At 35.0% G+C, this 23,470-nt stretch overlaps 2 protein-coding genes across 2 annotated transcripts in view; one reads left to right on the top strand and one right to left on the bottom strand.

Moving 5' to 3' along the window:
- Positions 1-23,470, top strand: part of vps28 (VPS28 subunit of ESCRT-I) — a 254,667-nt gene that overhangs the window by 70,369 nt on the left and 160,828 nt on the right. The gene's annotated exons all lie outside the window — the stretch shown is intronic.
- eif3hb (eukaryotic translation initiation factor 3, subunit H, b) overlaps positions 6,059-23,470 on the bottom strand; it is a 63,002-nt gene continuing 45,590 nt past the window's right edge. The window contains 1 exon segment of the mRNA XM_052585201.1: positions 6,059-7,814. The gene's annotated coding sequence lies outside the window, so the exon portion shown is untranslated.

Genomic DNA, 23,470 nt, shown 5'->3' on the forward strand with positions numbered 1-23,470 from the left:
ATTATCAAGAAGACCAAGTGAAAGGGGATAAGAAAAGAAAAATAGATTACAATAAAATACATGTTTGGTAAAAAGCAAATCTGCATAGTAGAATGATTTCTAAAGGATTCGCTGAAAACTAGAGTAATTGGTGCGGAAATTTCAGCTTTGCCATCACAGGAACCAATTACTGTACATTTTAAAAATATATTCAAATGGAAATCTTGATCAAATACATGGAGCAATGGTGAAAATATACGATTTTTGTTGAAAAGCAACAATACCACAAAAAAAAAAAATAATAATAATAATAAAAAACCTTTAGACCAGTAGCATTGGGAGATTAGGAAATTTTATGAAAGTATAAGGTAAAATCTTAGTTTTAAATAAATCACTCTTTCTGATGTACATCTCTAAAATAAAACAATTGTGCAATTCCCTGCTGATGCACAATTGCCACATGCAACCCCAGTTTTCCTCATTCAGTGCTTATGTAAAAATTGTTCTCTTCTTTTAAACATACACTAAAGAAATAGGCAATAGAGTTCATTTCCTGCTCAGTATGAAAGTAGGTAATTGCAGCTATTGCAAATAGATTCAGCTTCAAATCGTGTATCTGAACTAAACTTTTCCAATACAGAGCCTTGGCTATAAATTGAAATTTTCTGCTCAATACAGACTTTTTTAAGGTACAATTTTCAAAACCAGTCACGGTATAAGAAAATTACAGCTGTAATAGTTTCCTACAGTTTTCCAACATAGGTGATTCTAGACCCTATTCAGTCACCCTAAAACTAAAAGCAATTATTTCAAGTTTTAAGTCTGAAACATCAAAAATGATCTTGCCCTTCAAAGGTCAACCAAAACAATTTCTGCTGCACTGAGCCTGAAATCTAAAAATCAGCCGTTTTCCAGCATAATGTTATATGCAAATTCTTCCAACTAAAGAGTCACACATGGTTTGAACATCTAGCAACCTTATGCCAAACCTTCTAATGCATTTAAATGTACAGTTCCAGTCATATAAGAACTTCTTTCTTTTATCTTTGGTTCCGTATAGAACTTTTAACATTCATGAATCCTTTTCAATGCACTAAAGCTTCTTTAGATTATAAAATGTTCACACTGATGCTTTTAGAAAATTGCACACATACACAATTTGTGAGAAGAAAAAAGAGAAGCACAATTTACGATGATGATTAAAATGCGATTTATCATGCGGCCATACCTGAACTTAACTGAGCCCACTGACTTGAATTAAATAATAACACTATTGTCTTTTAGAGCTGCACTGTCACCATAGTTGAGATGCCATAACCGTATTTTAGTGTTTATCACTGTTCAACTGTTTTGCCACAATCTGTATTTTATAAAGCACTATCAAAATAAGGGTGAATTGACATCTGTATGTATCATGCCATGTGTTTCTGCTGTAATTCATAGAAGTGTATTTAAATTAGAACTACTATGAGCTCATAACTGCCTCCCTGTAACTAGTAAGTGGCTTTACCAGCAAACCCTTCACTTCTTATTACCCTGAACCCAACCAGTAGCACAGGATTCTCCAAACCACTCTTTATTACATTTACAGTAATACGCCCCATTTTTACAAAAATACCTAAATGTGCTTGAGAAATTCATTTTTTCTTTAAGAATAAGATGAATCCATTGAGTTTAAAACATTTGCTTAAATCATCAAGGGCCTTTATTTTTACATCCATTTTATTTCATCTCATGCAATGTCTGAATTCCACTGGAATTTTGGTTTCACTAACACACACAGACACGAGAGAGAATTTCAGGAAAATTAAGACAAGAGTCTGCGAGATCATTTGAAAACCAGTGGATTTTTTTTATTTTTAATTGAACTATAAAGTACATTCAGCTTTCTGAAAGTTGTAGAAATTTGCATTTAAAATATATTGAGTTGTTGAGGAAAACACAAATGACTAATAAATTATCTGATCAACAACTGCAGGTGTTAACAGGTTTGATTACAACTTTACTTCACAAACACATTAGAACACAATTATTAATGTGAAGCAAATATGAAGGCAGGGAACAGGGGACAAAAAAAAATAAAACCACATAGATAGACAGAATCTGTCACTGACATGTCAATAAAAGGAGGGCAGCAGCGGCAATGCAGAGGATGAGCTCTAATGAATTAACAGTAGAAATATCTGCAGGGTTGACTGGGAGTCATTTAGCATTACTGTATCAATTTATAGTGAGTGCACTATTAGTAAGAGTTTAAATGGGTTTCTTGTTAATAGCATTTGCAATTATTTATCATAGACCATGAATTCTGACCTTAGTCTGTTTTCAGCCCGCTACTATTTCAAGGCTATTGAGGGCTTTTCTTTTTCTATGTTATTTGATTTTAAATAATAAGGTCTTTTAATAGTGGGTTATTAAATGCAGGTGTTCTCCGATAACAAGCACTCAATTAATGGGAAATGACATTTACTAGCACACATAATTTGTTAAATTCACGTAACAAGTTTAAAATTACCTTAATGAGAAACACCTGACAAAAAGAACATTTTCCAAGCATATTGAAGCATTGGTTAACATAAGCATAGTATTGTTGCATCCGAATTTATTAGCCAATAATTTCCTGTATATATATATATATATATATATATATATATATATAGTTACATTTTGTTTAATTCTATAGTTTTTAAAATGGAATCTTAAAGTTTACTTTTTGTAATTAAGTAATTAAAAAAAAAGTTGTTTTCAAAATAACAGCTATTAATTTTTTCTTAAGTAACATCTTAAATATTTTTAATAAAAGAAAAGGGCCACTTTATATTTGTTTATAACTTTCTACTGCCTATACTAAGTACATTTTGGTACATTATAGTGCCTCTAACCAATCCCGTAAAAAATGCTTAAAAGAAGTTGTGCTAGTGGGACACCACAGTGTATTCCTAAAAAGTGCCAGGAACTGTTTAATTGAAGCACAGGCATCTTTAAAAACAGGTGCAACTAAAACAAACATCAAACAACAACTTCTGCTGGCTTGTGTAGAGCAACGTCCTCAAAAAGTGTGGAAACAAGTGGGACTTCATCAATAATAGAACAAAAGCTGTAGCACCTCTGGCTTACCAGCCTAAAACAAACACAATGAAAGTGTTCAAAGAAAGCTCCTAATGAGCCAACCCCGCTACTACTGCTTCTCAAATCAATGTCTTCTAAGCTGCCCGCTCGCTCACACACACACACACACACACACACAGATCAATGAGGCTTTAGGGAGAAATTCATCCCTCCATTATTGCAATTCAAACACAGCTCATCACCTGTGAGGAGTCAGTTTAGCTAAACTCTAGATTAACCGTCAGGGAAAAACAACTGGCCTTTAAATGGACTGAAATCCTGAAGTAGGTTAAATCTGGGAAGATATCAATTCCCATACAAAAGTTAGACTTGTATAACTGGAAAACATCAAATGAATACTGAAATAAGCATTTATGGAAGAAAAACATGGAATTTGTCTTCTAAAGATTGAGAACGGCTCTGATCCTGGAAAATGTTTGATTTTGTTTCAAAAGTTTTTTTTTTATCTACAGTATTTAATATAACAATTTTAAGATAATGGCATATATATATATATTAGTGCTGTCAATCGATTAAAAAAAATTAACTAATTAATCGCACAATTTTTTAAAATTAATCGCGATTAATCGCAATTAAAAGACTGAAACTTTTTGGATATGTAAATGTAAAATGTAAATAATTAATGTAAACTCAAGACAAAGAAACTATTTAAATTCAAAATATGATTGTTTATTGGAATTTTTGTTTAACTTGTATCACAGATTTTCTCATGTAAACAACATACCTGCAATAAACCATCAATATCCTCCAAATTAACTGTTGGCTTGAAAGCCATATTTATTACAGAAATAAAAACACAGGCATGTAAGTACCATTTAAATTTCAAAACAATCAATGCCAATAAAAAACAAAAATGATTTCCATGTTGAATTCTAAGTGGACTGCAAAAAAATTCCAAAGTATAGTCATTGCCAGTGCTTTAAGTGGGCTGCTATGTACTCAGTACCGCCACTTCCAAATATAGCTCTTGAGCGTACCGCCACCTCTCCTTGCGCCCAGAACGTGCTTGTAGCGTACCGGTACGCTCATTTGGACATCTGTTTTAATAGAGGTTTTAATCTTTTACCTGCACTGCCGATTTTCAGAGCGCCCTTCACAATGCAAGCTTCCTAATTCATCCCACCCAGAGCAGAAACTACATTACCCATTCACCCTTAAGTTATACAAGTGAATAGCGCATGTGTCGCTTTTCCCACTGTGAAGTTTCAACAACTCAACGTGGCCGGAGAAGGTGTGTGAAACTCGTTGTGAGTTATACTAAAGCAAAATCTTGAGTATTTATTGTCTGATAAACATTAAAAACTGTCTGCGGAGGTTGAGTCGTCCTGCAGCCCCCGCTGGCTGTTCATTGGCTGCAGCATCTTTTTTCTAAGTTCTAAAAAAATACCGTAGACGGCAAGGCACAAATTTAGATATTCATTTATCTAATTAATCTATAGCCTATGCACAAAGACAATATGATCTTTTTGTCCCCTTTTTGTTTTAAAGCTTGATGAAGAGAGAGAGCGCAAGTTGCTGCAGCTGAGGAGGACAGTGATGCACGCGCACAGGAGTGATTGACAGTTCGCGGCACTGTGTACAAAAAATACTCCGCTACACAATTATTTCGTTATTTTCGTTTAAGCTTATTAACGTTAGCGTTACAGAAAGGTCTGATTTGCGCACTGTTACAGTCATTGTTTTTTTTTTTTTTTTTAAACAATGACATTTGAGTTCATGATTTTAATGTTGCTGTTTCTTGTGGCAGACTAAATGAAGAGTAATGTTTCTTGTGGCAGACTGAAGAGTAATCCGGCAGAGTTTTATACTGAAACTTTCCGTCTAAAAGTCCTTCCTTGGTCTTATCCATATTTCTTTGCACGTTGAACACACATAGGCCACAACTGGAAATAAAAAAACTGCAACCGCGTTAATTGCGTTATTTTTTTTTAACGCGTTAAATATTTCAAATTAATCGAATGCGTTAACGCGCTAATTTTGACAGCACTAATATATATATATATATATATATATATATATATATATATATATATATATATATATATATATATATATATATATATATATATACATATATATATATATATATATATATATATAAATGTGTGTCTGTGTTCAACATTTTAAAACAAGCATTTATGGAAGAAAAACATGGGGTTATTTACATTATATAAACAATTATATAGAATTTTTTATAGATTTGAAAGCAAATTTCAAAATCTGAAATCCTCTTTCTGAGTGAATTGTACTAATCTAAAGTATATAAGATCAAAAATATAAGCATAATATCAATATTATATGTGATAATATATAATTATAGCCAAAATTAATTCTAAGACGAGCATTTAAAGGGGTTGATGCGATAAAAAAATAAATGTATTTCTCGTTGGAGAGTTACAAGCTCTTGGTGCATAAAAAAGATCTGTAAAGTTGAAAAGACTAAAGTCTCAAATCCAAAGAGATATTCTTTCTAAAAGTTAAGAGTTGTCAAGTCCCTCCTAAAACAGCTCGTTCTAACACGCCCCCACGTCTACGTCACTGTGTGCAGAACATTTGCATAACACCACCCAAATGTTCACGCAAAGAAAGAAGTTATAACTTTTTTTCTCGCTGTAGTATTGTTGTTGCCGCTGCCGCCATGTCGAGGAGGTGTTGTGTTTTTTATTGTGAAAGCAAAACTTCTTAGGTTGGCCTTCCAAAAGAGGACGATATCCACTACGTTATGTCTAGACAGTCTAGCGCTTCTGACGTATATTCTGTAAGTATGTTTACATATTTAAAGGATTTGCCACTGATGATTCAAGCGTGATTTAAGCAGCGCTTGGTTTCTCCGATCACAAATTCAGACATGTTTTATGTTTACACAGCACAATACACAATGCAACGCGTAAAAAGACAGTATAAGTCATTACATTCAGTAATTCTTTCCCCACTGGATGCGACAAATTCATCGTTTATAATGGGTTTTATTGTTTTTGTCTCATCCTGCTAAGAGACGGTATCACAGTCACAATATGTTAAGAGGGCATAACATTTCCGTCACACACTTGAGGCATTTGGCCAATCACAATGCACTGGATAGCTGGCCAATCAGCAAACACCTCACTGTTTCAGAAAGGCGGGGCATAGAGGAGAAAACAATAATGTACAGTATGTGGAAAATGTGTTTTGAACCTTAAATCGCATAAACACATTTCATTACACCAAATACACAAAATAATGTTTGTTTTAGCAACTACATATGACCCCTTTAAGGTTGAATACATCAATATTATATTATAAAATATCATTACATTATATAACATTGAATATTTTTCCTTTAAATGTAATGTCCCTGAAATAAGTCAGACTTTTAAAATATACTTTAGTACTTTAGGTGCCTGAAAAGACATCAGTTATGAGACCTCTGACTTATCTTTTTCTATTAAAGATGAACACTGCTGGTATTTATGTCATTTTCAACTCTCTTTTACTTCAATAAGCAAAATCCTTCCTGATTCGGTAAAATGAAATAATTTCCATCATGACAGGATATAGTATTTAATTACAAGGGCATAAGGTCTGTACAGTAATTACTTTAATTCACCTGCGAATAGTGATAGGAATGTATCTATAAGTAGAAAAGGACATTCAAAACTAGAACTTTTTTGCATTTTATTTTTCTTTTCAAGCAGCTGGATTTTAATGGCGCACTCCTCTTTGAAAGGCTGGGCACGTCGTGTTATGTCAAAAGCTCATCGCTGCAATTACGACTCAAACTCTTTGCAATCATCCATCAGGGCGGCTGAAGTTCAAGAGTTTTATTGTCATGGTTTATCTGCTTTAATCACCTGAAGTGAAGTGGGAATAAATTTAAAAATACATTCTGCAAAGGCTAATGACTGTAGCTGGAAGCTTGTGGGTGGACTATGGAGAGGTGGTGGGCGGCAAACGTCACGCAGACCCCAGTGTCACTCGACTACAGGGAACAGTGGGCTGAAATTAATGTCCAGCAGCAGACTCCTGGTGTAAACTGACAGGGAAGGGGGCAGAGTTACAGTGCTGTACTCTAATTACAACTGTTCTCATCCATATTTGGCTAAAGGAACACAATGGCTTGTACAAATTGACTGTTTTGATCTCTAAATTGCTCCTTTGCAATATAACATAATTAGACTGAGATTTCTGACCAAATAATTTTAGGAAAGAAAAATCTGTCACAGGCTGGCAAAAAGACTTCAAGACTCCCCTGCTGATATAACTTGTTCCTGTACAAATATGAAACACAAACATAAAAAAAATAAATTAAATCAAGCAAGAAGGATGGCATATGGCTCTCTTAAATGAGCATTTGGAAAGTGAACACAATCCAATTTATTATCAAATAATCATGCTGATATGCATAATATGCATTTATATTGTACATGCTTAAATAAAATGACCTGTCTGATAGGAATTGAAATTCTTATAAGTATATGTTTTGGCCTAGTAATGTTAAATCAAAAATATAAAACCAATGGAACGTTGTATTAAAACATTGCACAACAAACCATAAATAAAAAAATAATAATACTAAAAACAGAACTGGTGACTCTTGTCCAATCATAGGACAATTTAGGTGGCTTAAGTCTAACTGCTTGTTCTTTGAAGAGCTTCGGCCATGAAAAGCTTGCCCAGGTTTTGAGATGTGAACTCCTTGATGGTTTGGCAGTATGTGTTGAGTAGACCTAAAGAAAAAAAATAGAACTATAAAATTCAAGGCAAAAACATTGTAGTTTATGGCATGAGACAGTGAGAAAGAAAGAAATCTCGAGGGAGTTGAAGAAGGTGCAGAATACAGACATAGCGAGAGAAACAGAAACAGAGGCAGGCTGCCTGCTGAACTGGCTCAGTTAATGTACTCCATTATGTACTGAAGGCTGGCCATCGAGCTCTTAGGTGATTGTCTTTCCGCTTGGCAGCACTGCTGCTCATGCCACCGAGGAGTTTGGAGTTTAAAAGACCTTAAGAAATGGTGTGAGATGAGGTGCTCCCCTCCACGGCACCTGCAAGCTTCTAATTCAGCCCTAGATCAAGCCCTGACTCCACAGCACTACAAAGAGCTGCTCATGGAAACAAATACTCTTACTTGATGCCATTTTTTCTGCATCTCTTCTGATCTTGATGTTAAATGTTACAGCTGACTTTTGTTAAGTTTGGTTTTAGGCCTGAGTCTGACCTACAGCAGTGTAAATTATACATATGCATATACATATACATATACATATACATATACATATACATATACATATACATATAAAGTGACATACAGCCAAGTATGGTGATCCATAATCAGAATATATACATATACATATATATTAGTGCTGGGCAATGATTCAATTTTTTTAAATCACGCCTAGTGTTAATTGTTATGTACAAAACTAATAATGCGTTCAAAAGTATTGTATTGTGCACTTTTTTCATTTAAAAGTACTGCTATATGAACAAAAGTGCAATAACATTTGGTTTGTAAACACTTAACAAATAAGGGACTTTTTTACAGCAGTATTCCTTTTACATAGTAGCAGTTAAAATATTTATTGTAAATCTTAACTTATAACAATAATGTAATTAAATGAAATATAAAGCAAGCTATTTGTCACTGCCAGGACATTAACATTTTATAGATTGTTATAGAAAAACAAGTTATGCTCAGAGTCCAGAGCCTCGATCATAACATTATAACAGGCATCTTCCGAGTAAAGACCTGCACGATCGCGGGACCCAACGCAGCAGAGTGTGTCGCAGGACAACTCTTGATGGGCGGGTAGAGATACGGGAGAATAATTAAGGTGTGCTCACACTAGGCAATCTTAACTCCCAAAGCCTGGTTCGTTTGACTAGTGTGGATCGCTTCATTTAGCAGTCCCTGGTTGAAAGAGGTGGGCAAGAGCGTGGTTCAGTTATATATAGATCAGTGATTGTGAGCGCTAACCGCACCGGACCGCAGATCTTCAATCCATCAATGTGCTGCGAGATTGCGTGAATATTTCTGAGCAGCAAAAGCAATAAATGTATAAAGCTATATATTGTGAGAGGGCCGTGTGTTACCACGTCACTTACGACTCAAAATAATAAACCACAAAGTTAACAAAACAATGCACTCCCCTGTGCCGAGCAAGCGCTTCTCTGCTGTCTTCATGTGTTATCGGAAACTTCCTATTTCCCATTTATGAAGCCATGATTACGAGTTCGTTGCATTCTTTTCTGTTAAAAATAACAGTGGACAGTGGTTTGTGAATGTTGATGCTTAGCCTAAATAATTTGATCTGGAGCATCCTGTCCTGTGACCCATGATTTGTTTGTATGTGTATTTCAGAGCCAGTGAGCAATGGACTTTCATAATAACAATAAAAAAACGGTGTTAATGCACAATAAAATAATTATCGGCATTAACTGATTTAAGTGTTAACACGATAATAACACGTTAACTTGCCCAGCCCTAATATATATATATATTAAGTAAATTAAGTAAATAAGTAAATTATTGGTGTACTATTTTTATACATACTTAGACAATAAAATGGTAGTAAATATATAAAAAGTAAATACAATATTTTACATTTTAAATTGCACAATTGCAATTATTCATATTATATAAATCATACTTCACTTCAAAAATTAGTTGCAATATGTGTTTCATGTCATGTCAACTATTGTGCACTTCAAAATCCAAATATTTGACAAATAAACTTAAAAAAGTAAACTACTCATTGTCAATTATTTATTATCAAAAAATTATATTTTGTTTGATTTCAAAAATGCCCCATAATATAATCCTTTTCAAAGGCTGAACATTCAAAATCTGAAACCATGTGTTGCTGAGTAAACAGCATGACTCTAGAGTTACATAACAAAGAGTCCAGCAGTCCAGGGTACAAGATGACATGACAGACATATCACCCTCCTCCAGCTATTTTCTCTCAGACAGCGGCTGATCTATAATATACTACCTCCATAACAAGTTAGAAACAATTGCTTTAAATCAATCCCCGGCAAGGCCTCTGTAATGTTCCTCATAAATTACCTCTCCTCCCTTCCATCTCAACTCCACAGGACAGAAAAAGGGACAAGTCCAAATCTTTTCAGATCCAAATGAGATGAAATGAGGAGGAGACGGCTAGCGCTGTGTTGGGATGCCTTACATCGCTCAAGAGCAGAGATTTGGCTTCCATTACTGAGCAGACACTAATCATCCACTTAAAGCTTGTAAACACAACTTATAATGTGTAAACATTACATATTTCTACTTACACTGGAAAGCCTGACAAACTGATATGAAATAACGGTTCGATTTTTAATTGAACCATCTTGAACTTTTAGATTAAAAAAGTTTGCATGTGTTTTTTGTTAAGCGTCATATTTAAGGTTTTTATGGCTCATATAGTACAATAACGAAGAGACTCATACTTGATAGGAAAATTGAGCAAAATTATGCAATTAGGTGTTCTCGCTGATGTTTATATCATATTTGTGTGTGTGTGTGTGTGTGTGTGTGTGTGTTTAATAACAATAATAATATTATGTGTGTGTGTGTGTGTGTGTGTGTGTGTGTGTGTGTGTGTGTGTGAACTGGCATATGTGGTTTATAAGGACAAAATGTCAGGTTACTCACCAGCATTATGAGGACACTTGGGTTTATGAGGACATATCAGTGTCCTCATAAAACAAAGGCAATATATGATTATTTTATGCATAAAAAAAGGCCTGTATGAAGATTTCAAAGAATTTTAGAATTGACCTCATAAACCATAATGTGGATGTGTATATATTACAACTATGACCTTATATACCATGTTGTGTATGTGTAAAGAGTTCTCTTAAACCAGATAATGATTTGAATAAAGTGTGTGTAGATACAGACATTGTAATAACATTTCAAGCTATTACAATTTGTAAAGTAAGATCATCTAATTTTTCTATTGGACAGTGTGAGATTAGGGGTGGGAATCTATGGGTATCTCATTAATACCATTTGATTGAGATTCAGAGGCCCACAATTCGATTCAATTATGATTACTGATGCATCAATGCATCACAATGTTGTCATACAATCTTGTACATCTATTAGGGGTGGGAATCTTCAGGCACTTCATGATCAGATCCTATTCCAATTATGGGAGTCACAATCCAATTCCAAAATGATTCTTCATCTACATTTTTTCTCCAATTAATTCTTCTGCTGTGCAAATACATATATACAACTTTACATCTTAAAAAAACTGCAGTTATATGCTTTTTGTTTATAGTTGAAATCTCTGTATGTCAGTACTGGCATCTTAAAAACAGGGGTGTGAATCTTCACTGGTTTCACAATTTACTTAAATTACAATTATCATTATCAAACTCAATATCACGAAGCGTCACATTCTCAGTTTTCAATATTACATGGCTACATTTTCATTTACATTTTTTATCAAATTTATTTGGTTCAAAATCAACTTTATTATTATTATTAATATTTTTAAACAATAACTTATTTAAAATAAGTGTTTTTTAAGTGTCCAAAGTCAAAAGGGTACAGACAATAGTTAAGGATTTTTCTTTTTTTCCTCAGCATTATTGCCGTTTGATTATTACTGATGAGATCATAGAAAGTGGCCGCTTTAACAGGTTGTATTAACGCACAGATCTATTTTGATATCAGATGTTTTGTCCTGCTCTGAAAACATAATTGACTGTGTGTACATCAATTTCATATAAAAGTATTTGAAAATGCAAGTGCATTTAACCGCAGCAGAAACTGAGGTTCAGGATAACAAACACAAAGCGCATGTGAAAGTCTGTCAGTACATGAGTCTTGTGCCTTTAATAGTACTGCATTCCAAATGGCATAAATGAAAGCATATCTAAAGTAAAACAGGGCGGATGGAAGCACAGACTGTCAAGCAATGTGCCCTGTTTTGAGATCCACACATACTTAAGCAAAAAGGTGCTTCTGGGCTGTAAAAATCAACTCAGATTTGGCCTCTTAATATGCTAACTCAAGGTAGGACTATTTTTTGAATGCCAGGGGGACCAAAGATGTTAAAATTAGTTTTACGTTAGCTGGTCATGCTTCAACTCAAATATGTGACCTTTTTTAATAATGGGTTTTAATCATTTTTACTAATTATTCATTTCAAATACAGTTTCTGAATAATATTTACATAATTATGTATACTCGTTGTATTATTTTATAATAATTTCTAGGTAACACTTTATAAGAACTGCATGCTTTTAATCATTAGTTAAGCATTAGGAAACAGTTAATTCATCATTTATAAAGCATTAATAGACATTTATAAGCATTTTATACAGTAAATACAGATATAAATGCTTTATACCTGATTTAAAAGCATATCTATAATGTATTTAATAATTGTTTTTTCATACTTTATTAATGATCAATGTATCATTTCTAAATTAAGTATAGCATTATTTACACACCAGTTAGTAAGGAGTTGTCAATGGTTCATAAGATCACTTAGAAATTGTAAATAAATGATTAATAAACTATTTAAACGTGCATTCATACATCTTTTTATTCAGACATATAGTAATAGTTACTTATAGTGTTAATAAATGGTTTATTAACATGTATTTCTACTGTAATTCAGGGTTAATTCATGTAGTTATAAAACATATGTAGTTGTTAGTTAACTATTTTTGTGAGCTCATCTAAAGTGAGGACTATTTTTGCCTTGTAAAGCTTTTACAAATGAGATTTAAAGGCTGTTAATATTTCTATGTTCTGTATCACTGTGTGGTGTTTGTTTCCGTTTTTTGTTTAGAAGATAACTGAGCCTTTAAATATCCTTAATAAATGCTTTAAAAGGCATAACTAGACTCACTTTAGATGAGCTCACATAAATAGTTAACTGACCACTACTAAATGCTTTATAACTACCTGAATTTACTACATTTCTTGCGATCTTATGAATCACTGGCAACTCCTAAATAACTGGTTTGTAAATAATGGTATACTTAATTGAGAAATGATAAATTGATCATGAATAAAGTATGAAAATACAATTATTAAACACATTATAGATATGCTTTTAAATCAAGAATAAAGCATTTATATCTGTATTTATAAACTGCTTATTACTGTCTATTAATGCTTTATAAATTATGAATTATCTGTTTACTAATGCTTAATTAATGATTAATAGTGTGCAGTTATTATAAAGTGTTACCAATTTCTATACCATATTTTAATGGATACCAATTTACTTTTGACGTGTTGCAAGCCATGTGGAAACATCAACCACAAAGATCAAACTGAAATTGACAGCTTATTAATACAATATTGAACCAATAAAATTTAAAGGACTCGGGGCTCAGTTCTTGGACCACTTCTCTGTCTACATGGCATCATTAGGTTCTGTCATTCAGAAACATGGCTTTTCATACCACTGCTATGCTGATGACACTCAACTCTACCTCTCATTCCATCCTGATGATCCTATGATAGCTGCTCACATCTCAGCTTGTCCCATCGTTTCATCACAATTTCACCATCAAGCCAGGCACATCAACCATAACTCCTTCAAAAACAGACAGAAACCTTGGAGTTATGATTGATGATCATGCGAAAGTTTGGGAACCCCTTGCAGAATCTGTGAAAATGTGAATAATTTTAACAAAATAAAAGAGATAATACTAAATGCATGTTATTTTTTATTTAGTACTGTCCTGAGTAAGATATTGTATATAAAGGATGTTTACATTTAGTCCACAATGCTAAAAAAATATTGCTGAAATTATTAAAATGACCACACTCAAAAGTTTGGGAACCCTTGGTTCTTAATACTGTGTGTGGTTACCTGATGATACATGACTGTCTTTCTGTTTTGTGATGGTTGTGCATGAGTCCCTTGTTTGTTCTGAACAATTAAACTGAGAACTGTTCTTCGGAAAAATCTTTAAGTCCTGCAGATTCTTCAGTTTGCCAGCATCTTTGCATATTTGAACCCTTTCCAGCAGTGACTGTATGATTTTGAGATACATCTTTTCACACTGAGGACAATTGAGGCACTCAAACACAACTATTTAAAAAGATTCAAACATTCACTGATGCTCCAGAAGGAAACAAGATGCAATAAGAGAGGGGTTGAAAACTTTTGAACACGATGAAGATGTCCACATTTTTCTTATTTTGTTGAAATATATTTTTTTTCCATTTAGTTCTGCCCTTCATAAGCAACAGAAGATACTTGTATATTTCCTGGAACACAAATTAAGTACAATTTACCTTGATCTTTAAATTCCATCGTGTTTCCTTCTGGAACATCAGGGAATGTTTGTACCTTTTTTAATAGTTCAGTAATGTTTTTGTGTTGTGGACTAAATGTAAACATCTTTTATGTACAATATCTTACTCAGAACAGTACCGAATAAAAAATACGATTGTAACAGAGTACAAACTTCATAATCTCGGGAAGAAGGAGGCGGGAACCGGCGGACAATTAAATGAAGACTTTAATAATAAAATAAACAAAAAACAGCACGAAAGACCCTCGCAGACGGCTGCCACGCACAAACAAAATCATCGCTCTCTATATCATATATGTGTATAAACAATCATGGTGTACAGGGACACAGGACTTGTGAATGTAGTTGTATAGCCGACAGATCATCGCTCTCTATATCGTACGCGTGTATAAACAATCATGGTGTACAGGGACGCTGTACTTGTGAATGTAGTTCTATAGCCAACAGTTCATTGCTCTCTATATCGTAAATGTTTATAAACAATCATGGTGTACAGGGACGCAAGACTTGTGAATGTAGTTCTATAGCCGACAGATCATCGCTCTCTATATCGTAAATGTGTATAAACAATCATGGTGTACAGGGACGCAAGACTTGTGAATGTAGTTCTATAGCCGACAGATCATCGCTCTCTATATCGTAAATGTGCATAAACAATCATGGTGTACAGGGACGCAAGACTTGTGAATGTAGTTCTATAGCTGACAGTTCATCGATCTCTATATCGTATATATGTGTATAAACAATCATGGTGTACAGGGACGCAAGACTTGTGAATGTAGTTCTAAAGCCGACAGTTCATCGCTCTCTATATCGTAAATGTGTATAAACAATCATGGTGTACAGGGACGCAGGACTTGTGAATGTAGTTCTATAGCCGACAGATCATCGCTCTCTATATCGTAAATGTGTATAAACAATCACGGTGTACAGGGACGCTGGACTTGTGAATGTAGTTCTATAGCCGACAGATCATCGATCTCTATATCGTAAATGTGTATAAACAATCACGGTGTACAGGGACGCTGTACTTGTGAATGTAGTTCTATAGCCGACAGATCATCGCTCTCTATATCGTAAATGTGTATAAACAATCATGGTGTACAGGGACGCAAGACTTGTGAATGTAGTTTTATAGCCAACAGTTCATCGCTCTCTATATCGTAATTGTGTATAAACAATCATGGTGTACAGGGACGCAAGACTTGTGAATGTAGTTCTATAGCCGACAGATCATCGCTCTCTATATCGTAAATGTGTATAAACAATCATGGTCTACAGGGACGCAAGACTTGTGAATGTAGTTTTATAGCCAACAGTTCATCGCTCTCTATATCGTAATTGTGTATAAACAATCATGGTGTACAGGGACGCAAGACTTGTGAATGTAGTTTTATAGCCAACAGTTCATCGCTCTCTATATCGTAATTGTGTATAAACAATCATGGTGTACAGGGACGCAAGACTTGTGAATGTAGTTCTATAGCCGACAGATCATCGCTCTCTATATCGTAAATGTGCATAAACAATCATGGTGTACAGGGACGCAAGACTTGTGAATGTAGTTCTATAGCTGACAGTTCATCGATCTCTATATCGTAAATGTGTATAAACAATCATGGTCTACAGGGACGCAAGACTTGTGAATGTAGTTTTATAGCCAACAGTTCATCGCTCTCTATATCGTAATTGTGTATAAACAATCATGGTGTACAGGGACGCAAGACTTGTGAATGTAGTTTTATAGCCAACAGTTCATCGCTCTCTATATCGTAATTGTGTATAAACAATCATGGTGTACAGGGACGCTGTACTTGTGAATGTAGTTCTATAGCCGACAGATCATCGCTCTCTATATCGTAAATGTGTATAAAAAATCATGGTGTACAGGGACGCAAGACTTGTGAATGTAGTTCTATAGCCGACAGATCATTGCTCTCTATATCGTAAATGTGTATAAACAATCATGGTGTACAGGGACGCAAGACTTGTGAATGTAGTTCTATAGCCGACAGATCATCGCTCTCTATATCGTAAATGTGTATAAACAATCATGGTGTACAGGGACGCAGGACTTGTGAATGTAGTTCTATAGCCAACAGTTCATCGCTCTCTATATCGTAAATGTGTATAAACAATCATGGTGTACAGGGACGCAAGACTTGTGAATGTAGTTCTATAGCCGACAGATCATCGCTCTCTATATCGTAAATGTGTATAAACAATCATGGTGTACAGGGACGCAGGACTTGTGAATGTAGTTCTAAAGCCGACAGTTCATCGCTCTCTATATCTTAAATGTGTATAAAAAATCATGGTGTACAGGGACGCAGGACTTGTGAATGTAGTTCTATAACCGACAGTTCAACGCTCTCTATATCGTAAATGTGTATTAACAATCATGTGTTAAAAAAATCATGGTGTACAGGGACGCAGGACTTGTGAATGTAGATCTAAAGGCGACAGTTCATCGCTTTCTATATCGTAAAAGTGTATAAACAATCATGGTGTACAGTGACGCTGGACTTGTGAATGTAGTTCTATAGCTGACAGTTCACCTCTCTCTATATCGAAATGTGTATAAACAATCATGGTGTACAGGGACGCTGTACTTGTGAATGTAGTTCTATAACCGACAGTTCAACGCTCTCTATATTGTAAATGTGTATAAAAAATCATGGTGTACAGGGACGCAGGACTTGTGAATGTTGATCTATAACCGACAGTTCAACGCTCTCTATATTGTAAATGTGTATTAACAATCATGTGTTCAAAAAATCTTGGTGTACAGGGACACAGGACTTGTGAATGTAGTTCTATAGCCGAGAGATCATTGCTCTCTATATCGTAAATGTGTATAAACAATCATGGTTTATAGGGACGCAGGATTTGTGAATGTGGTTCTATAGCCGACAGTTCAGCGATCTCTATATCATAAATGTGTATAAACAATCATGGTGTACAGGGACGCAGGATTTGTGAATGTGGTTCTATAGCCGACAGTTCATCGCTGACTATATCGTACGCGTGTATAAACAATCATGGTTTATAGGGGTGCAGGATTTGTGAATGTAGTTCTATAGCGGACAGATCAGCGATCTCTATATCATAAATGTGTATAAACAATCATGGTGTACAGGGACGCTGTACTTGTGAATGTAGTTCTATAGCCGACAGTTCTTTGCTCTCTATATCGTAAATTTGCATAAACAATCATGGTGTACAGGGACGCAGGACTTGTGAATGTAGTTCTATAGCCGACAGATCATTGCTCTCTATATCGTAAATGTGTATAAACAATCATGGTGTACAGGGACGCTGTACTTGTGAATGTAGTTCTATAGTTGACAGTTTATCGCTCTCTATTTCATAAATGTGTGTAAACAATCATGGTGTACAGGGACGCTGGACTTGTGAATGTAGTTCTATAGCCGACAGATCATCGCTCTCTATATCGTAAATGTGCATAAACAATCACGGTGTACAGGGACGCAGGACTTGTGAATGTAGTTCTATAGCCGACAGTTCTTCGCTCTCTATATCGTAAATGTGTATAAACAATCATGGTGTACAGGGACGCTGTACTTGTGAATGTAGTTCTATAGCCGACAGATCATTGCTCTCTATATCGTAAATGTGTATAAACAATCATGGTGTACAGGGACGCAGGACTTGTGAATGTAGTTCTATAGCCGACAGATCATTGCTCTCTATATCATAAATGTGTATAAACAATCATGGTGTACAGGGACGCAGGACTTGTGAATGTAGTTCTATAGCCGACAGATCATTGCTCTCTATATCATAAATGTGTATAAAAAATCATGGTGTACAGGGACGCTGGACTTGTGAATGTAGTTCTATAGCTGGCAGTTCATCGATCTCTATATCATAAATGTGTACAAACAATCATGGTGTACAGGGACGCAGGACTTGTCAATGTAGTTCTATAGCCACCTTTCATCGCTCTCTATATCGTAAATGTTTATAAACAATCATGGTTTATAGGGACGCAGGACTTGTGAATGTAGTTCTATAGCGGACAGATCATCGCTCTCTATATCGTACGCGTGTATAAACAATCATGGTGTACAGGGACGCAAGACTTGTGAATGTAGTTCTATAGCCGACAGATCATCGCTCTCTATATCATAAATGTGTATAAACAATCATGGTGTACAGGGACGCTGTACTTGTGAATGTAGTTCTATAGCTGACAGTTCATCGCTCTCTATATCGTAAATGTGTGTAAACAATCATTGTGGTTTATAGGGACGTAGGACTTGTGAATGTAGTTTTATAGCCGACAGTTCATCACTCTCTATATCATAGATGTGTATAAACAATCATTGTGGTTTATGGGGACGCAGGACTTGTGAATGTAGTTCTATAGCCGACAGTTCATCGCTCTCTAAATCGTAAATGTGTATAAACAATCATAGTGTAGAGGGAAGCAGGACTTGTGAATGTAGTTCTATAGCCGACAGTTCATCGCTCTCTAAATCGTAAATGTGTATAAACAATCACGGTGTACAGGGACGCTGTATTTGTGAATGTAATTCTATAGCAGACAGATCATCGCTCTCTATATTGTAAATGTGTATAAACAATCATGGTGTACAGGGACGCAGGACTTGTGAATGTAGTTCTATAGCCGACAGATCATTGCTCTCTATATCATAAATGTGTATAAACAATCATGGTGTACAGGGACGCAGGACTTGTGAATGTAGTTCTATAGCCGACAGATCATTGCTCTCTATATCATAAATGTGTATAAAAAATCATGGTGTACAGGGACGCTGGACTTGTGAATGTAGTTCTATAGCTGGCAGTTCATCGATCTCTATATCATAAATGTGTACAAACAATCATGGTGTACAGGGACGCAGGACTTGTCAATGTAGTTCTATAGCCACCTTTCATCGCTCTCTATATCGTAAATGTTTATAAACAATCATGGTTTATAGGGACGCAGGACTTGTGAATGTAGTTCTATAGCGGACAGATCATCGCTCTCTATATCGTACGCGTGTATAAACAATCATGGTGTACAGGGACGCAAGACTTGTGAATGTAGTTCTATAGCCGACAGATCATCGCTCTCTATATCATAAATGTGTATAAACAATCATGGTGTACAGGGACGCTGTACTTGTGAATGTAGTTCTATAGCTGACAGTTCATCGCTCTCTATATCGTAAATGTGTGTAAACAATCATTGTGGTTTATAGGGACGTAGGACTTGTGAATGTAGTTTTATAGCCGACAGTTCATCACTCTCTATATCATAGATGTGTATAAACAATCATTGTGGTTTATGGGGACGCAGGACTTGTGAATGTAGTTCTATAGCCGACAGTTCATCGCTCTCTAAATCGTAAATGTGTATAAACAATCATAGTGTAGAGGGAAGCAGGACTTGTGAATGTAGTTCTATAGCCGACAGTTCATCGCTCTCTAAATCGTAAATGTGTATAAACAATCACGGTGTACAGGGACGCTGTATTTGTGAATGTAATTCTATAGCAGACAGATCATCGCTCTCTATATTGTAAATGTGTATAAACAATCATGGTGTACAGGGACGCTGTACTTGTGAATGTAGTTTTATAGCTAACAGATCATTGCTCTCTATATCGAAATGTGTATAAAAAATCATGGTGTACAGGGATGCTGTACTTGTGAATGTAATTCTATAGCAGACAGATCATCGCTCTCTATATTGTAAATGTGTATAAACAATCATGGTGTACAGGGACGCTGTACTTGTGAATGTAGTTTTATAGCCGACAGATCATCGCTCTCTATATCGTAAATGTGTATAAACAATCATGGTGTACAGGGACGCTGTACTTGTGAATGTAGTTTTATAGCCGACAGTTCATCGCTCACTATATCGTACGCGTGTATAAACAATCATGGTGTACAGGGACGCTGTACTTGTGAATGTAGTTTTATAGCCGACAGTTCATCGCTCACTATATCGTACGCGTGTATAAACAATCATGGTGTACAGGGACGCTGTACTTGTGAATGTAGTTTTATAGCCGACAGTTCATCGCTCACTATATCGTACGCGTGTATAAACAATCATGGTGTACAGGGACGCTGTACTTGTGAATGTTGTTTTTATAGCCGACAGTTCATCGCTCTCTATATATCGTAAATGTGTATAAACAATCATGGTGTACAGGGACGCTGTACTTGTGAATGTAGTTTTATAGCCGACAGATCATCGCTCACTATATCGTACGCGTGTATAAACAATCATGGTGTACAGGGACGCTGTACTTGTGAATGTAGTTCTATAGCAGACAGATCATCGCTCTCTATATTGTAAATGTGTATAAACAATCATGGTGTACAGGGACGCAAGACTTGTGAATGTAGTTTTATAGCCGACAGTTCATCGCTCTCTATATCGTAAATGTGTATAAACAATCATGGTGTACAGGGACGCTGTACTTGTGAATGTAGTTTTATAGCCGACAGTTCATCGCTCACTATATCGTACGCGTGTATAAACAATCATGGTGTACAGGGACGCTGTACTTGTGAATGTTGTTCTATAGCAGACAGATCATCGCTCTCTATATTGTAAATGTGTATAAACAATCATGGTGTACAGGGACGCTGTACTTGTGAATGTAGTTTTATAGCCGACAGTTCATCGCTCTCTATATCATAAATGTGTATAAACAATCATGGTGTACAGGGACGCAAGACTTGTGAATGTAGTTCTATAGCCGACAATTCATCACTCTCCATGTATGTAAATGTGTATAAACAATCATGGTGTACAGGGACGCTGTACTTGTGAATGTAGTTCTATAGCCGACAGTTCTTCGCTCTCTATATCGTAAATGTGCATAAACAATCATGGTGTACAGGGACGCAGGACTTGTGAATGTAGTTTTATAGCGGACAGATCATCGATCTCTATATCATAAATGTATATAAACAATCATGGTGTACAGGGACGCTGGACTTGTGAATGTAGTTCTATAGCCGACAATTCATCACTCTCCATGTATGTAAATGTGTATAAACAATCATGGTGTACAGGGACGCAGGACTTGTGAATGTAGTTTTATAGCCGACAGTTCATCGCTCTCTAAATTGTAAATGTGTATAAACAATCATGGTGTACAGGGACGCTGGACTTGTGAATGTAGTTCTATAGTCGACAGTTCATCACTCACTATGTCGTATATGTACAATCACGATTTTAAGGGGGCGCAGGACTTGTGAATGTAGTTCTATAGCCAAAAGTTCATCACTCTCCATATCATATATGTCGTATATATATGTTGTACATATTACATATATGTGCATATACAATTATTGAATAAACATTTAATTTGACTTCCCATGCACCTTGTAATAAGTGATTAACTATTGGCTACTTTACTGCAGTTATGTTATTAACCAGTTTCCATCTTTGGACCATTTAGCATATGCCCTGTGACGCTGTTAATGGTTCACACTTCAACCCACCAATATTCAAACCAAAACTACGCTTTTGCAATTGAGGGGGCAACCAATTCCCCCTAACCCTTTTCCCCAACAAAGCCCTGCTCCTTAGGGAAGTACCAACACTTTATTTTTTCCACTTCAAGCAATGGTAGTAGTTGTAGTAATACTACTACTACTTCTAATAATAATAATTATGCTAAGTAATACCAATAAGTATTAATATTCAATAATTATGTCAGTTTGTTTGTAAGCTGAATCATGGCATGGGATGACTTAGGGCTGTGAATCATTCTAATTTACATTCTAATTTATTGAGAAGTACATGTATTTGCTTCTTTTTCATTGTGCATTTACTTATACTTGTACTTTCAATACTTAAGTACGTTGAAGATAAAAAAAATCCTTTTGAACTTAAGTACAATAAATATGACAAACTTTAAGACTTTTTACTCAAGTTTTATTGTTTGTTTGGCTGAGAGGAAATGGAGATCGACTAACCCTCCTATACAATAGTTATGTTAGCGCTTGAATTTATTTTTTGGTATTCATTTTATGTACATCGACAATATTGTGAAGAAATTTTGTTTTGATAAATATTGTGTGATTCTTCCCATTGAGCAACCCTAATTCTTTAATGTAAGAATTAAGCAACTTAGTGACTTTGTTCCTTACCAAGATGCCAAAATTATACAAATGTTTGTGTTCTTTATGAGTATTAGCTCTCCAATACTCATACTCATAAAGAACACAAACAATTGTATAATTTTGGCATCTGGGTAAGGAACAAAGTAAGGAACAAATATATAAGCCATTTACTATGTATTAATATATTAATATAATCACTTGAATAATTACTTTATAATTAAAGAGGAGATAATGGACTTCGTCCATTTGTCACTGACTGGATTGTGATTTTGTAGTCGTTTATGAACGATCACACCGCGGTTATTATTGAGTCTCTTTCTCTGGAAACACAGCCATCAGTTGATAAGTCTATGAACACAGCTAAGCTAGTATTTCAGTAATCTCAAGTGACGGAAAAGTTAATTTATAATCTAGTAACATTATGGATGTTTAGCAAGAATAATATCATTAGCAGTCTTTTATGTTTTGTTTTAGAATGTACGTTAGTTTTCATCAAAGCTCACTAAATTGGTTAAGTACAGGTTAAGTACAGTTCGGAGAACGTTAACTAATTGCAGTTTGAGAACATTAAAAAAATGTTTTGTTAAGCATCATGTAACTTTCAATGTTCATATTCCACGTTTTGTTCATTTAGTGACGAATTCTCCAAATTCTTATTAACAGATAAATTCATGGAAACAAATGATGCAGTTAACCATATCGGGATCACTGCAAATGAAGGTATACGCTGAATTTGTACGATCATTTAGAATAAATGGTTTAAATTTAAGTAAAACAGTAATATCACAATGCAACTAATTTACATATTTTTATATTTTTATTTTACATATTTTATTTGTATCTCAGGCCAAACTATGTAAAAAAAGCCATAGGCAAAGCAGGAAGTGGAAGCAGTTTTCAGGCAATTTAAAACATATATAATCAAGGGGCATCTTACCTCTCTAAAGGAATGCCATTCTTGCAA

Source organism: Carassius gibelio, chromosome B19, assembly GCF_023724105.1.
Source record: "Carassius gibelio isolate Cgi1373 ecotype wild population from Czech Republic chromosome B19, carGib1.2-hapl.c, whole genome shotgun sequence".
In the NCBI taxonomy this organism is placed as follows: Eukaryota; Metazoa; Chordata; class Actinopteri; order Cypriniformes; family Cyprinidae; genus Carassius; species Carassius gibelio.